The following is a 14,773-nucleotide window of genomic DNA, read 5'->3' on the forward strand; positions in this document are numbered from 1 at the left end:
ATAGGACAATAATGCTGCAGGCTTATTTCCACCTGAACCTCACTGACTCAAAGCTCTAAGAGTGAGGAGAAATACAGGAGAAACTCCAGGCAGGGAGACTGCCATCCAGTCTGGATGTGGTCCTCATTTCCACCTCTTATCTCCATGACTCCATCCTAAACCAAAAGTGGTTCGTCTGGTCTGTAAACTTTTGTTTGAAGAGGGAGAAGAGTGATTTTATTTTGGCAGAAGAGCTATGGCAAAGGCATCATTCAAAAATAAGACAACAAAGAAGTACAGGTGTTTCTCACTACAATGGATAGAAACCCAAAAGACAACACTTCTGCCATTCAAGCTGATTCATTAGTGATGACTTCCTATTGGAAATGCTACTTGATGTTCTGGAACAGGACAGGTCAGTTGTAAAGCGGTTGTTTTTTTCCTACAAAGGAGATCCTAATCATACCCTTGGACATTTGCCTTCTGTTCAAATCATTAAGGTTGGGAAAGACCTCTAAGATACCTAGATGAAAGCCAGAAAATATATGCCAATGACAATGCTGCATCTCCCATAGGATTTGTAGCACCAGAGGAATGTATCAAATGCAAGTCTCCTGTATTTCCTGCAAGCATTTTGTCCTGCCCCTTGAATAATCCACATCTATATCCCACTGAGTTGGGAATGAAGAATATAGCATCATAGAATTATCAAGTCACAGAATCATAGATTCATAGAGCCAAATGTTCCTGGAGGAGAAAGGAAGGTGTGTTCATTGGGATGAGCTCGGTCTAACCCAACCACTCTGTGAGCACTGCAGGAGAGCGACCAGATGAACACTAAGGAGAGCTGCAGGCTGGGTGACCTGGTGACTTCCCTGTTTTGTCCTGAGAGCTGACAAAAGAGTTCCTGGCTTGCCCAGGGGCTCCATGCTTCCTGAGGGCTCCAGGCAGTGTTTCCTAGACCTGAGATCCCCCAGAGAAATCTGCACAGGTTGTTTCTCATGTTGTCTGCAAACAGCCATCAGCAAAAACGTTCTGATTCAGCAAAGCACAGAGCCGTGCACATAAATCCCTTTTATTTCAGCGTGACATAAGCAAGTGTTTAAGTGGCTTACTGTATCAGGGCTGAAATGAAAAACTGTCTCCTACGGTCCTTAAGTCCATTTACAACATCAAGCAATAACTCTCAGGCGAACTTTAAAGCCGGGAATGCCGCTTCTTAACCTCAAAACACTCAGTGCTTGAGCCGTGGAGTTAGAATTAAATGTAATTCCGACGCCGCATTTCAAACCAAGCAGGGCATTACCCAACAGACGCCTAAATCACTGCTCTGAGAGCGGCTGGCCACAGAGCTCGGCTCTCAGCTATATCCTGAGATAAGAAAGCCCTTTCCTGGACTGGATGGCTTCCTCACTAGAGTGCAGGTTGTGCTGGTTTATGTCACGTATTGTTTTCTTTCTTAAAATAATACAGATCTCAATCTTCACAAATGGAAGGAAACCAGGCCATCGTGAACCCGCTCTGCCTTCTGATGTTAATGCAGAGGAGGGCTTTCCCAGTGCATACCTCTTACCATGTTTGACTCTTTCTCCCACATATCTCTTGCTGTTCCCTTTCTTGGCGAGAAAAAACGGTTGGCAGCTTAAAAATATATCCTTCCAAGCAAGATCCCCACTGTACAGTGCAGGAGCCAAATCTAAGAGAGCTGGGCAGAGCATCCTCTGAGCTCTGGAGCTCCCACTGACCTCAGAGAGATGGCACTTGTTTCAGACTAGAGGATTCACTGGTTACAAATATCTTATATTTGACAGACTTGTAACTCATCTGGTCCTCAGGAAAACTGTTCCACTTCTTTTTTGATACTGAGAAACCTCATCTCAGCTGGTCAATTGTAACAGCAGTTCAGTGTGGATGCTTGCTTTGGACCAATGCTTTTAGGTGAAGAAAATGCTAGAGCTCTTATAGTTCTTTTGTACAAGTAAGTTTTAAATGAGTCATATGGCAAGCTGTTTGCACTGAGCATCACTGTGCATCTTTACCCGAGAAGAAACACATCGGTCCACATGACAGCATTGCAACCCAAGGGTCATGTCCTATGGGAAGTGATGGGCATGCAGCTCAGGCAGCTCATGGCCTCATCCCACTGAACTGATTGCAGGATGTGCTATTCATCCCTACTCCAAAGTAATGCCCAAAGGCTGCAAAAGGGGATCAAAATGCCACTATTACAAAATCTGTGGCAAAAAAGTCCCCTCATCCCTATGATAACATGACATGACAGTTAGAAAATCTCCCCTGCTGTAAACTTCCCAGTTAAAACCTCAGATAACTTGACCTGCATGCAAATTTTGCCTGAGCTAGCTCAGCTCAGCCTGGCTGTGCAAAGAACATCTTTATTCATGGAATCGTAGACTCATCTAGGTTGGATAAGACCTTGAAGATGATCAAGGCTAGTCATCAACCTGAACTAAACAGTCCCATCACTAAGCTGTGTCCCTTAATGCCACATCTACACATCACTTAAATACCTCTGGGGATGGGGACTCTACCATGTCTCTGGTTAGCCCATTCTAATGCCTGACCAACCCCCTCTGAGTAGAATCTTTTATTTCCCTCCTAGGATAAATTTATTATCTAGATAAGAAGCACTTTAAGGTACTGACTTTTGTTTCATCCCATATGTGCAGAGTATACTGGAAGAGCTTCTGCTCTGCTTGCTGTGCACATTGTATGTTCTAAGAGAAAAGGATCTAAATTAGCTGCTAGGACTCTCCATTACCAATAGTGGACTCCACAGCCTTTTACAAGTTGCATCAATGCCTCTTCAGGGATTCCTGGTCACTTTCCAATTCACTCCCTACTCTGAACTGTAGCAAAACCCACATGTCATCAGCATGATGATGACCATGCAGTACTAAAGTACATAGCAACTGATAATTACTATATTTCTAAGGATGTTAGGATGCCTGTTAATCTCTCCTACGTCTGACTTTTCATTCCTTGTAAATATATATAAAAATGTTGGCTTTTTTTTTCTTTTTTTGGTACAGTTTCACACTTCAAACATGACATATTTTCAGCAAACTGTTCCAGATATCACTCATTTGTGCATGCAGACAGGGTGGTAATTACATGAGAGCATCCAAGTCTTCTGGGAAAACATTTGTAGGAGGTTTGGTTTAGTTAGAAAAGAGAGTAGGACAATTTATTTGCTACTGAAATGTACATGATTTGCTGGAGAAGAAAAAAATCAATGTAGGTTCATAGGAAGATGACCAAATTGACCCAAGGCAATAGAAGCTGTAGTATGCATGAAATATTTTTAAGGGACAAATTAAGATTTAAGGCTCAAAGTGTCCTTTTAGCACTTATTGAGTCTGTTGTACCAACTGTATCAGCAAGCACTTCGAGGTGTGAGCGGCGATCACCCAGATCAATTGAGCCAAGGCATGGGGCTGTGTATCACTCAGTTAGTCTGCAGCAGAGAGCTGGTCAATAAACTGCACTAAACAGTGTTATGTGTAACACGTAATAGAAAACACACTAGCAAAAGTCATTCCAGATGTGGAGGAAAAAAAAAAAAAAAAAAGTAAAACATTAATCTGTATACATAATTGCTTTTTTTTTTTTTTTTTTTTCTTTCTTTCTTGTTTTGAATAACACTGTAAGAACTGATATGCTTCCAGTGTAAAATCATGTCATGGGGTCATTTCCAGCCATGGCTGAGCATTGGGCTTGGCAGGCACTGGGTGCTCTGAGCCATGGTTGAAGCCTGGGTCTGGGCTGAGAAGCCACCAGAGATATTCATCTGGGCTGGTGGATACCAGCCCCCAGCAGAGCTTCCCAGGACTTAAAATCAGAATTATTAAGGTTGGAAAAGGCTACTAAGATCATCCAGCCCAATCATCAACCCATCACCACCGTGCCCACTAAACCATGGCCCTCAGTGTCCATTCTCAGTGATGCCAGGACTTTGCTTTGCCTTTGCTGGGAATGCTTTGCCTGTTTGTGCAGAAGTGCTCTAGGGATTAGAGAGCAAGATTCAAAAACCAGTTCTCTCTGCATCAAGACAACTCATGAAAATATAAATGTGTTCCTCCTGCAACCTATGCAAAGGAGGAGTCTGGAATAAAGCTCTCTGCCTGAGCCTATCTTTGTTCTGAAAGTCTCTGCCTCTGAAGAGCCAGGAAAGGATGTTCCGTTCTGGGAGAAAACACATCAGCTCTTCAACACTGTGCAGAATCAATGCAGAAGAGCTGAGGATGGAGACAGAGGAGAGAAAAGCCTGATGCAATGCCTGCAAACTCAGCGCCTGGATCTGATACCTCAGAGCATTGCTCTCTGAGGAAATGATGCCCATTTAGGAGCAGCTTTCTGCCATGTATGCTGCTGGCTGTGCCTGCAAGGGGGCATTGAGGAAGAGAGGACGTAGCCTAGTACCTTTGCACTTACAAATTCCCCATAGAGTCTCCATTGGCAAACTCAGAGCATTTCAGAAAACATCTTCTAGGATCACAGAATCACAGAATCGTAGGGTTTGGAAGGGACCTCCAGAGATCATCGAGTCCAACCCCCCTGCCAAAGCAGGTTTCCTACGCCAGGCCACACAGCTTGGCGTCCAAGCGGGACTTGAATATCTCCAGAGAAGGAGACTCCACAACCCCCCTGGGCAGCCTGTTCCAGTGTTCCGTTGCCCTCACTGTAAAGAAGTTCTTGTGCACATTTGTGTGGAACTTCCTATGCTCCAGTTTCTGTCTGTAAATGCAGCACTGAGGCCTCCATCCTCCCTGCCCTTGGTGAGGCAAGATGGTGACACCATTGGCAGCAGATCCAGGGCTGCAAGGCATATCATGAAGCCCAAAACACTTCAGGCATTGATTTGTTACTTTTTTTCCTCCAGATTTTCCTGTTGAGTATCGTGAGAGGCTGTGGAAGTTGCCTTGGCAAGCTGCTTGTTTTTCAGCATGCTTCAATGCTGCAGTGTGTGCATGTGCATGAGGCATGGCCCTGTAACTCATTACACATCCCCTAAATCATCCTTGCCCCTCTGAGCGCACATTTCACTGGGAAATGAGAGCATCCAGGTTCTCCCGTGGCACACACAGACATGTGGCAGCCACATGTTGTGACGATGGGCAACAGTGGACACAGCCACGAGAGAGACCATCCATGCAGAGCAAGGGCAGTGCAGAGTTTTAAATATGAAAAGACCTCAAACCACTTTATGCTCCCTAGGAGAAATGCAAAGTTTCAGCTGCAGATTTTGTGCTGACTCTCAGAGCTGCTCCCTGTGTGGGGGGGCTTTCCATTACAGGCGTGCCCTACATAAAGCCACTGTGAAAGCAGTAGGGTCATTCTCCTGCTGCTCCCCTATCTGCAGAGTAGTTCCTGCTGAAACCTGGTGTGAAATATCTCATCTCAGATGGAAGGGATGCCAACAGTGCTGCAGCGTGTGTGGGATGGCTGCAGCCACGTTGGATCCCATGCGGTCAGGAAACCCAAACAAAGTTGGATTTATTTTGGTTGGGAGATCTGGGAATTTCTAAGAAGGAACAAAAATAATCCAGCCACAGAGCAGGTTGGCAAGCCCAACAGTCATTGTTGAAATGTTATGTGTTACATGAAGAACTGTACACACAAAGGATTTCTATAGCCCAAAATGGGAGTGTTAACCTCTTTTTTTTCTTCTTAGCATTATAGGAGATTTTCAGCGGACATTTTAAGGTAAATTTAGATGAAAAGGGTCAATTCACTTCCCTTGTTGTGACCTCAACATCTTTTCCATAGAATCATTAAGGTTGGAAGAGACTGCTAAGATCATCTAGTCCAACCATCAGCCCATCACCATCATGCCCACAAACCTTGTCCCTCTGATTGTTACACTAGGCAATACCACATTCCCCAGGCAGGGGATGAAAAAGGCCATTTGCTACCCACTTCTTGGGTTTAACACCATCTGAGAACATCATACAACAGGTCAGGACAAGAGAAGAAGGGCAGCGTGTTGGATGGGAAGGGAAGATGGAGGAAACCCGAAACTAGAACATCATTAACTGCATTGAGAATCAAACCATGCCTGCTCCTTGATCTTCTTTGCAATTTAAAGTTGGGAAAAGACTGAAGTATCAGCTCACAGAGATGCACCTAACATTGGGCACGGGGCTTCGTCAACATGACAGTGCTCCCAGAAGCTCAGAGCTGATCAAACCTCTGCTCAAAGATAAGGATCAGAGAGGAAACCAGCAAAAGTCATTTTGGACTTGTATTCATCTCCAGAGCAAAAGACAGGCACTCCAGCTCATTGTGTAGCCTTGGAAAATTGTTTGTGGTTTTCTAGGAAATAGGACATATTGAGATTTATAGCGGTGTTGAGGATTAAGTTGTTAAAAGTCTGGGAGAAGGGGAAATAACAAGGGACGTTATCAGCTGTGGTGGTCCCCAAGGCCATGTTGAGCAATCTGCTGTTGGCTTAGGAAGCCAGATTGCCTGGAAGAGGCTGGGACAGCCTGGGCAATGGAGCTGGAGGGGGCTTGTAAGCAATTCGGCCACAAATTAACGTTGTCAGACTGCTGGGCCCTGGGGCTGGGGTTGCAGGGCAAGCTGTTGGAAGAAGCAAGCCAGCAGGAATGGACAGAGGTTGGCACTGCCACTGACCTTGGGATCCAACTGTGCCTCCAAGTACACTGCACCTGGCAGGGAAGCCTGGGGACCTCAGGGAGCCATAATCGCTTGCTCTGCTTTGAATATAAGACACCTCCAGTCCCTGAGAACTGAATGCAAGCATGGCTGTATAGGCTGCTTGCTATGCTCATCCCAGCGATCCATCCCATTCATGCTTCGCTGGTAAAAAGTGGGTCACACAGTGCCTTACTGCAGCTCCTGAGAACACTGCTGAGCCTCGACCCCAAACCTGGTTGGTGCTGGATTAACACTTTCCCTCTGTACTTTTCCCGAGGGCCTCACACATGACCCTTCCTTCTCCTTTGCTCTCCTTCCACGCTGATTCTTCAGGCTTCAGTCTCACCACTGCACTTTTCAAATTCTCTCTAATATAATTTTTTTTCCCCACATACAGTTGTAATTTGCCTTTGCCACATTTGAGCCTTCTGATGTTATACAGTAAGCAACAGCAGCAACAAGGAAGATGCGTATGACTGTAATAACCTGTGACGGTGTCGATGAGATTCCATGACTCGAAATGTCCTTCCTGAACCCATGTCCTTGGTGCCATCACCCAACGCACTAACTGAAGCCCTTGGCTTTGCAGAACAACACATGATCTCTGCAGAAAATCCTCTTTGCACCATGCAGTAATACGTTGCCCTATGGTCCCGAATGACGCAACGCTGTGACCATGGTATCACCAAATACCAACTCACACTGCTAATGCAGTAATGAGTTCAGACACACAACAAGACCACCGGGAACAGTATGCCAGGAGAGAAGGGAACATTACACCTCTCTGTGGCACAAGGCATGTCCCTACCTGACACCAGCACTCGTGGCCTTGCTTAAAGGGATCCAAAGGCAAGAGCATCCCCCACAGCCTGAGGACACCCCATCCATGGTTTTCCTTAAACCAAACCCTAAATCCTCCCATGGCCTGGCAGTGGGATTAAAGTTATCACACATGCACACAGAAACAGAGATTGTATTGCCTGGAAAGGACAAACCCTAAGGAACTCCTGTGCACAGAGGCCAGTGCATCAGCTCCTGCAAATCATTAAGATCTCCTTAGAACATTACTTGCTTCATCTTTTTGGAGGCTACTGGTAAGTTGCTCCAGAAAGGTGCATAAACAGCTTGGAGACAACAAAAATTGAATGATTTTAAGGTCCCTTCCAACCCAAGATGGTTTAAGATTCTATGATTCCAAGCCAGGCAGGTGAACCATTGCCTGGTCAGGGTTCAAGGTATTGGGGGTTCAAGGAGGAAGAGTTATGACCATTTTAGCTCCACCAAAAACCTCTCTGGTGACTGACAGGCAGGAAAAACGACACAAACACCCACACCGGTGGTGGCCCCCTCTGCACATGGATGGGAGATGCTCATCACACCCTGGGGTCCGGTACGGAGGGGTGAGATGGAGACACCCCGGTGTGCAACGGCAGCAGCAGAGCTGAGATCCAACCTCTCCATAGTGCCGCCGTGTGCGGTGCGCAGGCACCACACCTCCTTCCCAGCAGAAAGGGAGAGTGGTGCCGAGGTTTTACTCAGGATGAGGTTTTAAAACCCCAAACCGAAGCGGTGAGATGGGGGGTTTGATTTCCCCGTGACCTGGCTTGCCTGATAGAAGAGATCTGCCCACTCACTCCGGCATCTGCGTGGTGCTCTATTGCTAAACCGCTGCCAAAGCTATTATTAGAAACAATTGTCTCTCCTGGAAATGTTACACAGAGGCTTGAAACAACTTTTCTCATGCCCTCCCCAGCGGTGAGCGCGCTAACAATGCGGCCGAGGAGCCCTCCTTACACGGAGCGTGTCTGCAAGGCGTGCAGATACACCCAGGCGGGCACAGTTCAGGAATACAGCCGTTTATTTGTCTTTTCTAACCCTGGATCTGCAGCAACTTTTCTGCTCTGATTTAGTCAAAGGTGCACAAGGGAAGGGAAAAAACGTGCCGGGGGCTTTACCCCTTTTGTAAAGCCCCCCCAGCTCAGTGTTAAACTTGCTGCAGCCATTTGGAAAGGGAAGGAGCAGTCCATCTTAGCAGGGACAAGCATCCAGATCGGCGGGGAAAGGGGGGGTGGAGGGGGGGAATCGCACACCAACCCTTCTCCCCCACACCCTCAGCCCCTAAAAACCACAACCCAAGAAACCTGGTTGCCCAGCTCTTCTCCGTTACTCGCCCACTGAATTCAAGGCTGATTTATTCTTATTATTTTTTTTTTTTAATTGGTGGGAGGAACGGAGAAGGAAATCAAAGGGCAGAGCATTTCTCTCCGATTCAGATAAATGGAGGGAGGGGGCGTGGAGCCACTCGCACACTGCGGCTTGGGCTTCCCTGCGGGGTTTTGGGCTGGAAGGGAACCCCGGGGCCTCCCTGCTGCAGACAAAGACCCCGTTACCTTCTCCTGTCCCTCGGCGGCTCCTCAGCTCCGCTCCGGGGCTGAGAGCATCCCGATGCGGCAGCGCTGGAGGCCGCGGTGCTATCGCCTCGCATCCATCTCTCGCACCTCCTCGGCGGCTCCACGGCCCTTTCTCGCTTCCCCGCTGCCCTCCACAGGGTCCCCGGTCTCCCTAGGAATGGGGCGGTGGGCATCTGCCTCGCCCCATGCTCTGCTCTATGACGCCGCGTTCCGCTTTCCCCTTCCTTTCCCCGCTTGCCAGCCTCCGGCACCCGGCTCCTGCACAACCGCCACCGCGCTGCGAGGTTGGAGTGGGAGAGGAGGGAGGAGGAGGAGGGGGGGGAGGAAGGAGGAGGAAGGCGGGAGGAGGGCAGCAAGCAGCAGTTGGTGCTGGGTCATGTGAAGCAGATGAACCCGGCTAGGGCCTGCCGATATCTGGGCTCCCCCTCGCTTCTGGGAGGAGAAGGAGGATAGTAGGATGGAGGGATGGAAGGATGGAGAGATGGAGGGATGGAGGGGTGGAAGGATGAGAGGATAGTGAGATGAAGGAATGGAAGGGAGTGGGGGTGGTTGCTTTCACCCTCAAATCCACATGTGAACACCTTGCGAGGAGGGGAGTGGGGGGTGGGGGGTGGGTGAATGCTCTGAATGCACACATAGCACTGGCTGGGGGGAAGAAGAGGAGGGTAGTGAGGGATTGGGGTGCCACAGAGTGGGCAGGCAGTGCAGCTCTGGGGCTGGGGCATCCACTGTCTGTCACAGATTCCCCCCTGCACCCTCAGCTGGTAAAGAATGTGGCTGTGATGGGATGGAGCAGTAGGGGATGCTACCTGGCAGTAAAGCATTTGTACAGACCGCACTAGCAATGGCAAGGGTATGGCTATTTATTAATTAAGTCAGTCATAGAATCATAGGATCATTTAGCTTGGAAGTGACTTCTAAGGTCATCTAGTCCGAATGTCCACCCATCCCCACCATGCCCACTAACCATGTCCCCCAGCACTACATCTACACATGTCTCGAACACCTCCAGGGATGGTGACTCCCCCACCTCCCTGGGCAGACTGTGCCAATGCCTCACCACTCCTCCTGAGAATAATTTTTTTCACATATTTAGTGCAAACTCCTCCTGATACAACTTAATGCTGTTACCTCGTGTTCCAATCAAAAAGGGCAATGCATGATTGCCTCCAGGTAAGGAAAAAGTGTTTATCTGATTCAGACAAGTACATCAAGAAGCACTCACATCGCAGTGCCCATGTGTACGGCTCTGTCTTGCTGTCATCACTTTGCCTTCTCATGAGAGCTTTCTTTCTGGGCATGGGGTTGCTCCTAAGAGGTAAAAAACTGAGGGTGCCATTGTGCCATGTTTAGGCACAGACTGTCCAGAAATTGGTCTGCTCTGGGGAGGGAGGTTGGGAGGTGAACCTTTTCCTTCATCAAGAGATGATGCAAGCCCTGACATATGCTCTTCTGCAACACACTTGAATCATATCATAGAATCATAGAATCACAAGGTTGGAAAGGACCTACAAGATCATCTAGTCCAACCACCCTCCCATCACCACTGCTACCACAAGCCACTAAACCATCTCTCGTAGCTCCTCATCCAGACGTCTCTTGTACGCTGCTAGGGACAGCAACTCTACCACTTCCCTGGGCAGCCATTCATAGAAGGAAATGAGGTTGGTCAAGCACTACCTGCCTTTCATGTCTGGACTTGATCCCCTGGACACCACGCACATGCCGTGTGATCTCACCCAAGATGATTTGTTCCATAACTCTCCCCAGTACTGAGGTCAGGCTGACGGGCCTGTAGTTCCCCAGATCCTCCTTATGGCCTTTCTTGTAGATGAGAATTACATCAGCAACCCTCCAGACCTCCCGGACCTCTCCAGTTAACCAGGAGTGGTGGTAGATGGCAGAGAGTGGCTCTGCAATCACCTCCACCAGCTCCCTCAGCACCCGAGGGTGGAGCCCATCTTGTCCCATGGACTTGTGGCAGTCCAGGTGGAGGAGGAGCTCTTTAACTGTCTCCACCTGAATCACTGGGGATGTATTCTACATTCCATCCCAGACTTACAGATCAGGGTGTAAAGTGCCCTGAGGATAACTGATCTGCCCATTAAAGGCAGATGTAAAGAAGGCACTGAAGAAGCTTGGGGGGCTACAAAGTGGTTTTGGGTGCAATAGTAAAAAACTTTAGCATCAACACAATTATCTCCCCTTTCTTTTAAGGACACAGACATAAAATGAAGCCACAAATGCAACCACAGACAGGCTCTCCTGTCCAGCTCACTCCGCCCAAGGACTGTCTTTGGTTAAGGGGCTAAATATAGTGGTAGCTCTGGCTGCTGATGGTTAAGAGCAAGTGGCTGAGGTGTCCCAGCTCTCCCTGGAGGCCATCTAAGGTCAGGACATGGTGGCAGGAGGCAGCAAAGTTACCCATCTCTGCCCCAGGAAAAGCAAAGGGAGCATGGCAAGGGTAAAGCTGTGTCCTATTGGGGACTGGCTGTGGTTCATCTTAGATAATGAATGCTGCTCGGGACCAACAATGAAAAATCCCATTCTCAGGCTGTTTTTTTTCCCCCCACAAAAACAGGAGGGAAAGTTGCTTCAAAGGAGTGCTCACCATGCAGGTGCCTGCTTGTTCTTGTTTCAGTACAGGAATATGCCAAGGCCATCGGCTTTGCCCTTGGGATTGGAAGAACCTTCACACAGCAAAGCCCCAAGGTGATTTCCTCACCTGTCTCTGAATAACACACATTGTCCCTCCCTGACCCATTTTTCTGTGGCAGGTTCTGCCTCCAGACCCAGAGCTGGTGTGTGGTGTAGTGTTATCCAGCTGGTGGTAAAAGAGCTCACCTGGAGGATTTAAGTAACAGCAAGAGATTGGAAGCCTCTAATCTGAAGCTAATTTGCTTCATGCATAGCCTAAAAAGCTGGAAAGCAGGGCTTGCTCTGACCAGAGCTTCAATTTTCATCTTTCAGTGCACGTGTGGGGAGTTTCATTAGGCTTGGCTTGGAGTTACAGGTTCTCAGCAAGAGTTCAGTCTCTCCCTTCGGCACTAAGCCTGAATAAACAGGCATGAGTTTTGGACAAGTCTGGAGGCAGCCACAGAGCATCCTTTCTCATGCCTTCTGAAGAGCTGGTTTTCTGATGGGGCTGTCTGCTTGGAGGTACACAAAGTGTATCTCACTACACTCCAAACATATCTGTGTGATTCCAATGGATCCTTCAATAGCTTTGGGGCATTGGCACCAATATGGAAGGACCTGGGTCATGACTCAATTTCACATTGATGATGAAACATTTGTAATAAAATTAATGTTCTGAGTAAAGATAGATAGTATCCTATGGGCCCAGCAAAGAGCCTGGAAATGTTTGTTACAACAAGGAAGAATAATAGAGCATTGTTTCTACCAAGAGTCTGTCACAAAAATGAAACTAGACAGAATTGTTTGCTCCCAGAATAGGACAAGAAACTCTTTCTGGATCTTTTCTTAGGTTCATTGTTTGCCTTTCCATAAACACCCTGGCCAGATCTGAGCTAATTCTTTAGTAGTAAGGTGTTACCCCAAGCTAAAAGGACTGCAGGGTAGAAAAGAGGGTCTGTGGAGGATGTAGACCAACACCTGCAGACATTTGTTTGTGTGTCTATAAGAAGAGAGCTTCATCTCAGAGTGGATGGAGACCTCAAAGTCCACCCAGCCTGATTAAAGCCTGCAGGTTGGCTGTGCTGCAGTGTAGAGGCAACACCTTGTGCTATTCAGAGTTTGCTCTCCCTTTCTTTCTCTCCTGTGATGCAGTTCAGAGTTCCTCAACAGTATCTCTTCAGGAAAACAAAAACAAAGAACCCAACACACACACACAAAGCTTTCATCTTCTTTAACATCCTAGCTATAATTCAGCAGCGACAGTGTTTTCCTTCAAGGAGCTTCTGTAATTTCACAAGGTCTCTGGATCTGTCAATACCCAAACAATACAAGCCAGTAACAAACATTTAGTCTGGAGGTAGCAGAGCTGCTGTTGTTGCAATGATTGGAAGCAGGCGATAGCTGCATCTCTTCCAAGCTGCTTTGTATCATGGCAAGACCCAAAGAGACAACAGTAACCCAAATATTTAACTTCCATATACACAGAGGGAAGCCTCCAGCAACCTACGTGCCAAAATAACAACATGCTGATCCCTTTTGTTGGTTCCTGATAACAAAGCAAGGAACAAACACCACGGCCTTGTGCTGAAGAACCACTGTTGACAATTCACTTCCACTTTCCTTAGCAAAGATTAAAGTACTGAAATGTTTTACAGAGAAACAGAAAACATGGTGATAGGATTATGGTGCCTTCAAAATGCGTGAGCTGTTACACGAACATTTCTTGCGCTTTCAGAAAAGCTTAATGAATATTGTCTATCCTTGAACTGCATTAATTAGCACTAAGGAGTTGGAGGAGATGTCATGTCATGAAGTAATATTCACACTAAGACAGTGATTTGCATCCATAAGCAGTGTGGTGCTTCACAGAAGTCGGTGTTATTTCCCTGTATGGTGCATCAGAGACACATGGAAGTTGAGAAGGATGCTTTCAAAGAATATTTAGGGCATGCTGAAGGTATCTAACTGCCAGCCACCTGTGGGAGGTGTTTGAGGGTCTAACTCCCTTGCATAACTTGTACTTTTTGAGTGGCAGTAGAAGGCTGGAAAACCTCCAAAACATAAAAAAACACCCCAAAACAATGATCTGAGAGAATCATTAAGGTCAGAAAAAACCATAAAGATCCACCCACTTCCACCATGCCCACTAATCATGTCATTCAGTGCCACATCTACACCTTTCTTGAACACCTCCAGGGATGGTGACTCCACTGCATCCCTGGGCAGCCTGTGCCAATGCCTCACCATTTATTCTGAGAAGAAGTTTTTTCTAATATTCAATCTGAACCTCTCCTGGCACAACTTAAGGCCATTCCCTCTGGTCCTACAGCTGTTTCCTGGGAGAAGAGGCCGATCTTCCCCTCACCACAGCCTCCTTTCAGAGTGCTGTACAGAGCAATAAGGTCTCCCCTGAGCCTCCTCTTCTCCAGACCAAACAATCCTGGTTCCCTCAGCTACTCCTCATAAGACTTGTGCTCCAGACCCTTTACAGCTTTGTTGCCCTTCCCTGAACACACTCCAGGGCCTCAGCATCTTTCTTGTAGTGAAGGGCCCCAAACTGAACACAGTACCGAGGTGCGGCCTCCATGCAACAAACACCTCAACTCTAGGAAGCAGAAGGCAGACTGATGCAACCCAGCCATTCCCCCAAGCCACCAGGAGGCTCTTTTCCACTTCCACAGACCACAGCTAGTCAGAGAGATGAAGAGCTGTCAGTTCCACTGCTGAATCTGTCCCCATCACCTCATTTTTCTTGCAGGATGAGTTGTGTCCTTGAGGCAGCTTATGCCGACAACTTTGGAAACCAGGTGGAAACCACAGTGGAACTCATTCAGAAATGCAAAATGCCTTCACTCAGCAGCAAGACTTGACTCATATAACTGGAAGAGCAATAACAACTGTCACAGCACAGCACACTTCAAACTGGAATATCTCCAAATTTGCTGTGTGGAGCATGAGTTGTTTCTAATTAAGCCTTCCACTGAACTGCTTCACTTCTGAGATGAACCGTGGGTGTTATTTCCCACTGCCATGCTTTCATTAATTTCCAGGACAATCCCTTAAGTAAT

The 14,773-nt window shown here is 47.4% G+C and overlaps 1 protein-coding gene across 12 annotated transcripts in view; it reads right to left on the minus strand.

Moving 5' to 3' along the window:
- The window catches only part of FRMD4A (FERM domain containing 4A), a 341,626-nt gene that overhangs the window by 124,163 nt on the left and 202,690 nt on the right, over window positions 1–14,773 (minus strand). For 2 of the 12 annotated variants that reach the window (XM_072356981.1, XM_072357000.1), the window contains exon 1: window positions 9,048–9,459. The exons of the other annotated variants lie outside the window; for them this stretch is intronic. The gene's annotated coding sequence lies outside the window, so the exon portion shown is untranslated. Of the gene's footprint in view, window positions 1–9,047; window positions 9,460–14,773 lie in introns of those variants that run through there. 12 annotated transcript variants of the gene reach the window in all.

The sequence above is a fragment of the Excalfactoria chinensis genome, chromosome 1, assembly GCF_039878825.1.
Source record: "Excalfactoria chinensis isolate bCotChi1 chromosome 1, bCotChi1.hap2, whole genome shotgun sequence".
Taxonomy (NCBI): Eukaryota; Metazoa; Chordata; class Aves; order Galliformes; family Phasianidae; genus Excalfactoria; species Excalfactoria chinensis.